Source organism: Salmo salar, chromosome ssa25 (genome assembly GCF_905237065.1).
Source record: "Salmo salar chromosome ssa25, Ssal_v3.1, whole genome shotgun sequence".
NCBI classification, from domain to species: domain Eukaryota; kingdom Metazoa; phylum Chordata; class Actinopteri; order Salmoniformes; family Salmonidae; genus Salmo; species Salmo salar.
The window spans coordinates 24,145,309-24,157,143 of NC_059466.1; the positions used below are offsets into that span (position 1 = coordinate 24,145,309).

The window sequence follows — 11,835 nt, forward strand, 5'->3', positions numbered from 1 at the left end:
CCCATCTACCAATAGGTTTCCTTCTTTGCAAGGCATTGGAAAACCTCCCTGGTCTTTGTGGTTGAATCTGTGTTTGAAATGCACTGCTCAACTGAGGGACCATACATATAATTGTATGTGTGGGTTACAGAGATGAGGTAATCATTCAAAAATCATGTTAAACTTGTTAAGCAAATGTTTGCTCTTGAACTTATTTAGGCTTCCCATAACAAAGGGAGGTTTTTGAATACTTTTTGACTCAAGACATTTTGGCTTTTGAATGTTTATTAATTTGTAAACATTTTGAAAAACATAATTCCACTTTGACATTATGTCACACCGGGATCTGTTTCACCTGTTTTGTGATTGTCTCCACCGCCCTCCAGGTGTCGCCCATCTTCCCCATTATCCCCTGTGCATTTATACCTGTATTCTCTGTTGCCAGTTCGTCTTGTTTGTCAAGCCAACCGGCGTTTTTGTGTCAGCTCCTGCTTTTCCCCAGTCTCTCTTTTCTCGAACTCCTGGTTTTTGACTCTTGCCTGTCCAGACCCTGTACCCACCCGCCTGACCACTCTGTCTGCCCCTGACCCTGAGCTTGCCTGCCGTCCTGTAACTTTGCCCATGTTGCTGTAATAAACATTGTTACTTCGACACAGTCTGCATCTAGGTCTTACCTTGATACCTGATACATTCTGGGGTATTGTGTGAAGGCCAGTGACACAAAATCTCTATTTAATCCATTTGAAAACCAGGCTATAACACAAGAAAATATGGAAAAAAGGGTGTGAATACTTTTTGAAGGAACTATAGAAACGCCACCACATGCAGACCTAATAAATATGAATTACTGTGTAATTTAAGAAAGCCTCTGTAATGATTAGTTGTTATGTTGTTCTGAGTAACAATACAGAGGGTACACAATGTATGTATTTATTCATTGATTAATTCAGATTTAAAAATCTCTACAAGTTGATATAATCAAGTATTATTATCTTCACCGGTCGTGCTACCCGTCCCAGACCTGCTGTTTTCAATTCTCTAGAGACAACAGGAGCGGTAGAGATACTCTCAATGATCGGCTATGAAAAGCCAACTGACATTTACTCTTGAGGTGCTGACTTGTTACACCCTCGACAACTGTGATCATTATTATTTGACCATGCTGGTCATTTATGAACATTTGAACATCTTGGCCATGTTCTGTTATAATCTCCACCCGGCACAGCCAGAAGAGGACTGACCACCCCTCATAGCCTGGTTCCTCTCTAGGTTTCTTCCTAGGTTTTGGCCTTTCTAGGGAGTTTTTCCTAGCTACCGTGCTTCTACACCTGCATTGCTTGCTGTTTGGAGTTTTAGGCTGGGTTTCTGTACAGTACTTTGAGATATCAGCTGATGTAAGAAGGGCTGTATAAATAAATTTGATTTGATTTGAAGTAAAGCTGTGGTGAAAATTGCATTTTTATAATTACATTTACAACCCACATGCACAAAGAAATGAAGGAGGTGGGGTGGTTCTGCTAAATTAAGCAGAGGCTGAATTTCCAGAGTTATTCATATAAAGTTGCACAGCTGGAAACCTTTTCTCTGAACAGCATGTGCAGCATAATTTGCGAAAGGCCACATCTATAGGACCCCTGCTACTTAATGATTTAATTTATTTGACAAAGCCATCCGGGCCCATGTACTGAACATGCTGACTGGGGGATAATTTAATCAGGGCAAAGGCTGCATGTGATTGTGTGCACTCAATATTATCGGATGGTGCCATCCTTCCACAGGGATCTTACTCTGATATGACCTTGAAATTACTACAAGTTATTAAAGCAGTTCAGTGCCTTCTCTATCTCTTTTTAGTTGTTTTTTTGTTTTTGATAAGAACATATACTACACTTGATCTTAGCCAAAAGGCAGAAAAGAGATGCCTTCTCTCTTTGCATGTAAAGCACCTGAAATCTGAAACTTGGTAACATTTATGTAAATTGGCATTAATAATGAAGATTTAGTAAATGGTGTAGTCCTTGGATGAAAAGAACAGGTGCTTCTATGAGACAGGTAATGTAATTACTCTACCAGTACAACTGAAGTTTATGGACTTTCCCTGTAGCACTGACATACCATTATGAAACACCTATCCCAAGATACTCTGTCCAGTGGTAGTCTCACTCTCCTCTGCCTATAAGTTAAAGTTCTGTCTACGTCAAAGTACGCTGCTCTGAACAATGGCATATGACGGGTGGAATCTGATTGCTGTAACAGGGCAACTCATGATAACAGCAAGCCTTCCCAAGTTGCTAGAGAGCAAATTATTATTTTAAAAAAACACTCCAGGCCTTGAACGTCTAAAACTATACATTTTCAAATAACTGTCCTTTTTCTGGCCGCAAATTGCTCTTGACAAACAAATAGGTCAGAAAAAAATGTGTGGCACTCCACTGAATATTGAAATTCAGATGTGGCCCTCGAGCCAAAATGATTGCCCAACCCTGCATGCTGCTCTAAACAATGGCAGAGGATGGATGGAATCTGATTGCTGTAACAGTGGAACTCATGATAATGGAAAGCCTTCCTAGGCTCTAGAGGGCTTCCTCTGAGCACTGAGACCATTACGAAACACCTGTCCCTGGGGATTCAGTCCAGCAGTAGGCTTACTCTTCTCTCGTCTCTATAGACTGGAATTCTGTTAACGCCTCCCTCTTAGAGAAGGCTCTGTTGATGGAGAGGGAGGGTATGCACCAAGCCGCAGCAACTTTCACCATGAGAGCGAGCATACATTACAGTATCACAAATGAACCCCAGCTGCTGAGGTATAGAAATGCCCTTCTCATTCAGGCATCTGTGGCTGTGATGTGTGTGTGGGGGGTGGGGGGTGGGGGGCCTCTGGAAGAGCTCCTAGAGCCCCAGGTCCAAGTTGGCCTCAGAGGGATGGGAGGATCAGGAAGGACAGACAGGATGAGGAAAACTGAACTACTTCCCTTGGGTGTTTTAGTTGTTTCATTTCCTTAATATTTAGGATGTAGCCACTTGTGTTGATTTGTGAATTAGTCCACCACAATTGCCTCACTTTTTTTTTATCAATCTCCCTATAGTTGTCCCCTTTGCCGCAAAACAAAAGTGACAAATAATCAAATTCATATTGAATTCTAGCGTTGCTTTTTAACTAAGTTTCTGTCTTTGAATACTTATTCGTCATAGTTTTAATTCAATTGTTGGATTAGTAACCCAAATGAGATGGGACTGATGGTGGCCTATTAAACCCAGCATTCCAGATGTTGTTACTGTGTGAATGACAGAATCACAGTGTAATGGAGAGGGAGGCAGAAATACATCCGACAGACGGCTCCTTTTGGGAGTCTCACTCTATATTGGGGCCACCAGGCAGGCCTTCCTGCAGCTCTTTAGTCTCAGCCATTAGTGGGACATGCTCATAACCATCATCACATTAGCCCTGCTGCCATACAGGGATTAATAGGACCGGTGTTGATTGAAGGAGCCCAGCGTGTGCAGCCAGGAACAACTGGAAAGAGAAGCAGAAAGATCACCAGATGGGTTTTGGATGGAAATAATTGACAGATATGAAATGTTTTTCTGGTCGTATTTTGAAGATTTAGGCTATTACAGGAGACAAAACCTTGTTGGTGGCTTATGTACTTTAACAGTACTTTCAAATAAATCTTCTGTAACACTTAAATATTGCAGGTATAATGCTTTATAACTCTTTACAAGCATTATAATAAGGGTTCTAATGTGTTATGTCTCTCTAAGGAACCAACATTTTAACTGTTTTAAAATGGCTGGTAATTTGTCAGAATCATTTTGAGATTAAATGGGGTTAAATTGCTTATGACCAGTATTACAATGCCATAACAACCCCATCATGCAAAATACCTGCAGGTTTTAAAGTGTTACTTAAAGTTCCTGTAGAAACCTTTCGAATGCATAGGAGTAGCTAGGCCACTTTAGAACTTAACTGCAACAGAGAATAAAGCTCCCTAAATAAGGTTTGACAATGCAGTTCATTAATTTGCTTAGTGAGTAAGATAGCAACCCAGGCTAAGGCAGCTGTAGGCATTGATGTGTATCCTCTGAAATAATTTCAATTAGTGCATTTAAGCTGCACAATTCATGTTTTTGAATAACAGTTACATAGAAATTAGGAAATTAGGACTTAAGGTTAGTGTTATCCGGGATCCTTGCGACATCACTACCCTAAACCCTAACTGTAACCCTAACCTTAACCCTTATCCTAACCCTAACTTTAACCATAACCCTTACCTAACCCTAACCTTAACCCCTACCTTAACCATTTTAAATGTCAACTTCAATTGGGTAGGGACATCCCAAGTATCCCAGATAGCACAGATCCTTGTTAGGAGCACTAAGGAAGTGAATCAATCATTGTCTTAATTTGCTGCTTGTGTTGTGAAACACAGTCCAATTGGCTTCTCTAAATTCGAATATGAAATACATTATTGACCTGATATGTTGGTTTCTGTCAGCATGTGAAGGAAAAGTGTTCAATAATTTCAAATGTAACCCCAAAAATTTAAGAATTTTTTTGTATAAAAAGGATCCATTGACAATATACTTTTGGCAAAATGTGTCACACACCTGCCTTGTGCTTGTCTCCACCCCCCTCCAGGTGTCGCCCATCTTCCCCATTATCCCCAATGTATTTTTACCTGTGTTCTCTGTTTGTCTGTTGCCAGTTCGTTTTGTTCGTCAAGCCTGCCAGCGTTTTCCCCCTTGCTCCTGTCTTTTTGTAGTTCCTGTTTTCTAGTTTTCCCGATTTTGACCTTTCTGCTTGCCCTGACCCTGAGCCTGCCTGCCGTTCTGTACCTTGTCACACCACCCTGGATTATTGACCTCTGTCTGCCCTGACCCCGAGACTGCCTGCCGTTCTGTACTTTATGGACTCTGATTTGGACTACTGACCTCTGCCTGCCCTTGACCTGTCGTTTTGTCTGCACCCTGTTCTAGTAATAAACTTTTGTTACTTCGACACTGTCTGCATCTGAGTCTTCTCCTGAAACGTGATAAATGTAAGGTGATAGGCTATGCCTCAACATGCTGCAGTCATGTACAAACCACAATGTCAACCTTGAACAAAGAGAAGTTCAAGTAAACTACATACTGCTTTTTGATTGATGCCACTTTCTGACCACAGTAATTTGATAGCAAATGCCCATTTGTTAGTCAAGCTAATACAAGTCTGTTAATGTAACTCTGATAAAGGATGTCGATTAATCATTTCTGGTTAATTTTTAATTAACTCAAGGCATCTGAGGCCCATTTGAAAATGTTCCAAATTACTGCCCTGGGAAACACTCTCAGGGGTGGGAGGTTTAATTTAGTCCAATCAGAGTCTGTTTCATCTTGAACCTGAGGTGAGCCCATCTATGGAATATCAAGTCCTCCTGCTAATCACACTTCTTGTGAGTTGGCTCAACATGCCCTGTCCGTAATGCTGCTAATTAAGAGGATGGTTGAGGACTTCAGTTCATGTTAAACCAAATATGTGGCAGGATCTTTTTTTTAAGTGATACAATTTTTACAGATAGTGCTAGATAGATAGATGTTAAACTCCCAAATGTTTCATTTGTTAAAAAAAATTTGAAAGAATTATGGGAAAAAATACACATTCGTACATATTAAGGTGATACTGACACAGCTCAAACAAATTCACAGAAATGTAATATACTAGTATAGTATAACTATCATTGGGTTCAATTTTATAGACTAAATACATGCATACTTCTATAATGGTATACATTAAATGACAACCTAGGAAAAGGACAGTACTTTTGTAAGAATGCACTGTTATTAATTTTTCTCAAGAGTTGACAATAGAGTGGAAATTGATATATTTTAATTCCCTCAAAAGGTACAGTATCTTAAGTGTCCCCTTTTGACTGACAAATGGGTGCCATTTAGTAGCAAATAAAATACATGTATATACTTTTCTTACTTGCCATGTGCAGGGAGCCTACTGTAGTAATGCATCAACGAACTGTTGATGCATTACTTGCTTGCTGAAAATACATGTTTTTTAAAGTGGAGTAAAAGTTATTTAAAAAATGTTGTGTGTTCTTTTTATGGCCATTCAACAACTTAGTCACAGCTATGGTTCCAAAGCTACCGGTAATTTATAAAGTTACCGGAATCTTCTGTAATTTTGTTAATTAATAGGTAATCTATGGCAATCTGTGGTAATTTTGGTAATTTATACTTGAAAAACCCATAGCCTACAATTTTTGCGCCCCCGCGGAAATCTAATTAACATAATAAACAAATCCCCATCAAAATCACTCTGTTTAAGATAGAGATATCTGATATTTTGCATAGGCTGCATCTCAATGAACCGCATCCGCCGAAAGGTGGCAGAGCTAGAACCGTGTTTGTCAGACCATGAGACATCCCGCAAATCGGACTTCTCACAAAAACGTCTCTAGCGTCCGAACGGTTTGGCCTACAAATATTAATATTACCACTCTTTTGAAAGGTGAGACTCACGAACACGATGGTGTTCTCCTTTTTACTCTAGGTTGGTCGGGCTGAATCGCCGCCTGGTATGGCAACTGCACCGCCAGCAACCTCAGGGCTCTCCAGAGGGTGGTGCGGTCTGCCCAATGCATCCCCGGGGGCAAACTACCTGCCCTCCAGGAAACCTACAGCATCTGATGTCACAGGAAGGCCAAAAAAATCATCAAGGACATCAACCACCTGAGCCAATGTCTGTTCACCCTGCTATCATCCAGAAGGCGAGGTCAGTAAAGGTGCATCAAAGCTTGGACCGAGAGACTGAAAATCAGCTTCTATCTTAAGGCCATCAGACTGTTAAATAGTCATCACTAGCCAGCTTCCACCCAGTTACGCAACCCTGCACCTTAGAGGCTGCTGCCCTACATAGACTTGGAGTCACTGGCCACTTTAATAATGGAAGACTAGTCACATTCATAATGTTAAAATAATGTTTACATACTGCTTTACTCATCTCATAAGTATATACTGTATTTTATTCTACTGTATTTTAGTCAATGCCACTCCGACATTGCTCGAGCTAATATTTATTTATTTCTTAATTCTATTATTTTACTTTTAGATTGGTGTGTATTGTTGTGAATCGTTTTTAGATACTACTGAACTGTTAGATACTACTTCACTGTTGGACTACGAACACAAGCATTTCTCTACACCCGCAATAACATGCACACAAGCATCACAAGACTCATCTGAAGGTCCCCGGTACCAGTTAAAAAAATGAAAGGAAGTATACTGTGCATTCGGAAAGTATTCAGACCCGTTCACTTTTTCCACATTTTGTTCACTTTTTCCATATTTTGCTTTGTTACAGCCTTATTCTAAAATGTAATTAATTAATTGTTTTCCTTATCAATCTAAACACAATACCCCATAATGACAAAGAAACAAAATTGTTTTTTAGAAATGTTAGCTAATTTAATACAAATAATAAACCAAAAAAACGTATTTAGATAAGAATTCAGACCCTTTGCTATGAGACTCAAAATTGAGCTCAGGTGCGTCCTGTTTCCATTGCATCATCCTTGAGATAAGTATACAACTTGATTTTAGTCGAACTGTAGTAAATTTAATTGATTGGACCAAATGTGGAAAGGCACACACCTGTCTATATTTATTTTATTTTATTTTAACATTTATTTAACTAGGCAAAAGTCAGTTAAGGTCAAATTCTTATTTACAATGACGGCCTACCAAAAGGCAAAAGGCCTCCTGTGGGGACGTGGGCCTGGGATAAAAAAAATCCCCCAAAAATCTATATAATATAGCACAATACACACATCACAACAAAAGAGACAACACAACACAACATTAAGAGAGACCTAAGACAACAACATAGCAAGGCAGCAACACATGACAACACAGCATGGTAGCAACACAACAACAACATGGTAGAAGCACATAACATGGTACAAACATTATTGGGCACAGACAAAAGCACAAAAGGGCAATAAGGTAGAGACAAGACTACATCACACAAAAAACCACAACTGTCAGCAAGAGTGTCCATGATTGAGTCTTTGAATGAAGAGATTGAGATAAAACTGTCCAGTTTGAGTGTTTGTTGCAACTCGTTCCAGTCACTAGCTGCAGCGAACTGAATAGAGGAACGACCCAGGGATGTGTGTGCTTTGGGGACATTTAACAGAATGTGACTGGCAGAACAGGTGTTGTATGTGGATGATGATTGTAGATATTGTAGATATCTCAGATAGGGGGGAGTGAGGCCTAAGAGTGCTTTATAAATAAGCAATAACCAGTGGGTCTTGCGATGGGTATACAGAGATGACCAGTTTACAGAGGAGTATAGAGTGCAGTGATGTGTCCTTTAAGGAGCATTGGTGGCAAATCTGATGGCCGAATCGCAAAGAACATCTAGCCGCTCGAGAGCACCCTTACCTGCCGATCTATAAATTATGTCTCCGTAATTTAGCATAGGTAGGATGGTCATCTGAATCAGGGTTAGTTTGGCAGCTGGGGTGAAAGAGGAGCGATTACGAGAGAGGAAACAAAGTCTAGATTTTACTTTAGACTGCAGCTTTGATATGTGCTGAGAGAAGGACAGTGCACCGTCTAGCCGTACTCCCAAGTACTTGTATAAGGTGACCACCTCAAGCTCTAAACCCTCAGAGGTAGTAATAACACCTGTGGGAAGAGGGGCATTCTTCTTACCAAACCGCATGACCTTTGTTTTGGAGGGCTAGAGAAAGCTTGCTTTACACTAAGAAAGCTTTGTTCTAGAGCATTTAACCCAAAATCTGGGGAGGGGCCAGCTGAGTATAAGACTGTATAATCTGCATATAAATGGATGAAAGAGCTTCCTACTGCCTGAGCTATGTTGTTGATGTAAATTGAGAAGAGCGTGGGGCCTAGGATCGAGCCTTGGGGTACTCCCTTGGTGACAGGCAGTGGCTGAGACAGCAGATGTTCTGACTTTATACACTGCACTCTTTGAGAGAAGTAGTTAACAAACCAGGCCAAAGACCCCTCAGAGACATCAATACTCCATAGCCGGCCCACAAGAATAGAATGGTCTACCGTATCAAAAGCTTTGGTCAAGTCAATAAAAAATAGCAGCACAATATTGCTTAGAATCAAGGGCAATGGTGATATCATTGAGGATCTTTAAGATTGTAGTGACACATCCATAACCTGAGCGGAAACCAGATTGCATACCCGGGAGAGGACTATAGTACTATAGTTTTTCCAACACTTTTGATAAACAGGGCAAAATAGAAATAGGCCTATAACAGTCAGGATCAGTTTGATCTCCCCCTTTAAATAAAGGATGAACCGTGGCTGCCTTCCAAGTAGTGGGAACCTCCCCAGAAAGGAGAGACTGGTTAAAAAGGTTGGAGATATGCTTGGTGATGATAGGGGCAGCAACCTTACAGAAGAATCTGACCCAGATGGTTTTTTGGGATCAAGTTTAAGGAGCTCCTTTAGCACCTCAAACTTAGTGACTGTCTGCAGTGGAGAAACTTTGTAGCGGGGGCAGGGGAAAAAGAGGGAGAAACATTGGGGATAGTCGCATAAGAAGGGAGGTGAGATGAGGCAATGATGGACAGGCAAGGAGGCATGGCTGAGTCAAATAGGAATCCTGACTTAATGAAGTGGTGATTGGGGATAGTCAGTAACCACCACATCATAAACATGAAGGGACATGGACAGCTATGAGGAGGAGGGTTTATTCTCTAGGTCTTTAACCGTTTTCCAGAACTTCTTGGGGTTAGACCCACAGAGAGAGAGCTGCTCCTTAAAGTAACCAACTTTGGCCTTCCGGATAGCCTGAGTGCACTTATTTCTCATTTGCCTGAACGATAGCCAGTCAGCCTGAGTATGCGTGTGCCGAGCCTTTTGCCAAATGCAATTCTTGAGGTGGAGTAACTGCAAGATCACGGTCAAACCAGGGGCTGAACCTGTTTTTAGTTCTCATTTTCTTTATGGTGGCGTGTTTGTTAACAATACCACTTAAAATATCAAAAAAGAAGGTCCATTCGTCTTTGACAGAGGGGAGGGGATCAAGCTGATTCTATACAATTTTACAGAGGCCATTTCATGAAGGAAGGTTTGCTCATTAAAGTTTTTTAGCAAGCGTCTTTGACAGATCAGGACAGGTTGTTTCATTGAGCAGTCATTACAAACACAGGCTGTAAAACAGTGATCATTAAGGTCATTACAGAAAACACCAGACTGATACCTACTGTAACAGAATTATTTGTGAGGATAACATTGAGGAGAGTAGCCTTTTCTAGGTGTTTGAAGTCATACCTTGTGGGATTGGTAATAAACTGAGAAAGATTTAGGGAGTCCCATTGCTTTAGGACTTGGTCAGGTGGTTTAAGTATGTCCCAGTTTAGGTCACCAAGCAGGACAAATTCAGACTTAGTGTAAGGGACCAGGAGAGTGCCTAGGGCAGGTAGGGAACAGGCCGGTGGTGATGGAGGACAATAGCTCCCAGCAACAGTCAACAAAGAGCTATTTGAAAGTTTAATGCCTAAAACCAGCAAATCAAATTGTTGTTGGACAGACTTGGTGGAGGCCTGAAGGTGATCCTTGGTAAAGATTGCCACTCCCCCACCTTTGGAAGATCTGTCTTGCCGAAAAAGATTATAACCAGAAAGGTTAACATCAGTATTCAAAACACTCTTCCTTAACCACATCTCAGTAATGACCAACACATCTGGATTGGAGCTGTGAACCCACACTTTCAATTGATCCATATTATAAGCTTCTAGTGTTAACGTGCAGAAAACCCAGGCTTTTACGAGAGCAGAAATCAGTGAAGTAGATATCAGAGCACAGGAAGGGCCTTGGTCAGAGAGGTGACCAAGAACCCAATGGTCACTCTGACAGAGCTCCAGAGGTCCTCTGTAGAGATTGGAGAACCTTCCAGAAGGACAACCATCTTTGCGGCACTCCTCCAATCAAGCCTTGAAGGTAGAGTGGCCAGACGGAAGCCAATCCTCAGTAAAATCCACATGACAGCTCACTTGGAGTTTACCAAAAGTCCCCTAAAGGACTCTCAGACCATGAGAAACAAGATTATCTGGTCTGATGAAACCAAGATTTAACTCTTTGGCCTAAATGCCATGCGTCACATCTGGAGGAAACCTAGTACCATCCCTACGGTAAAGCATGTTGGTGGCAGTATCATTATATGGGGATGTTTTTCAGCGGCAGGGACTGAGAGACTAGTCAGGATCGAGGTAAAGATGAACGGAACAAAGTACAGAGAGATCCTTGATGAAAACCTCCTCCAGAGAGCTCAGGACCTCAGACTGGGGCGAAGGTTCACCTTCCAACAGGACAACGAATATAAGCACACAGCCAAGACAATGCAGGAGTGGCTTCGGGACAAGTCTCTGAATGTCCTTGAGTGGCCCAGCCAGAGCCCGGACTTGAACCCGATCGAACATCTCTGGAGAAACCTGAAAATAGCTGTGCAGCGATGATCCTCGTCCAACTTGACAGAGCTTGAGAGGATCTGCAGAGAAGAATGGGAGAAACTCCCCAAATACAGGTGTGCCAAGCTTGTAGTGTCATACACAAGAAGACTCGAGGCTGTAATCGCTGCCAAAGGTGCTTCAACAAAGTACTGAGTTAAGGGTCTGAATACTAATGTAAATGTGACATTTCTGTTTTTTATTTGTAATCAATTTGAAAATGTAAAAAAAACTGTTTTTGCTTTGTCATTATGGGGTATTGTGTGTAGATTGATGAAGGGAAAAAAATATTTAATCAATTTTAGAATAAGGCTGTAACGTAACAAAATGTGGAGGAAGTCAAGGGGTCTGAATACTTTCTGAATGCACTGTA

The 11,835-nt window shown here is 41.1% G+C and overlaps 1 pseudogene; it reads right to left on the reverse strand.

The window, feature by feature from the left end:
* Positions 1–1,754: 1,754 nt before the first annotated feature.
* Positions 1,755–1,899, reverse strand: LOC123730603 (uncharacterized; annotated as a pseudogene).
* Positions 1,900–11,835: the final 9,936 nt, after the last annotated feature.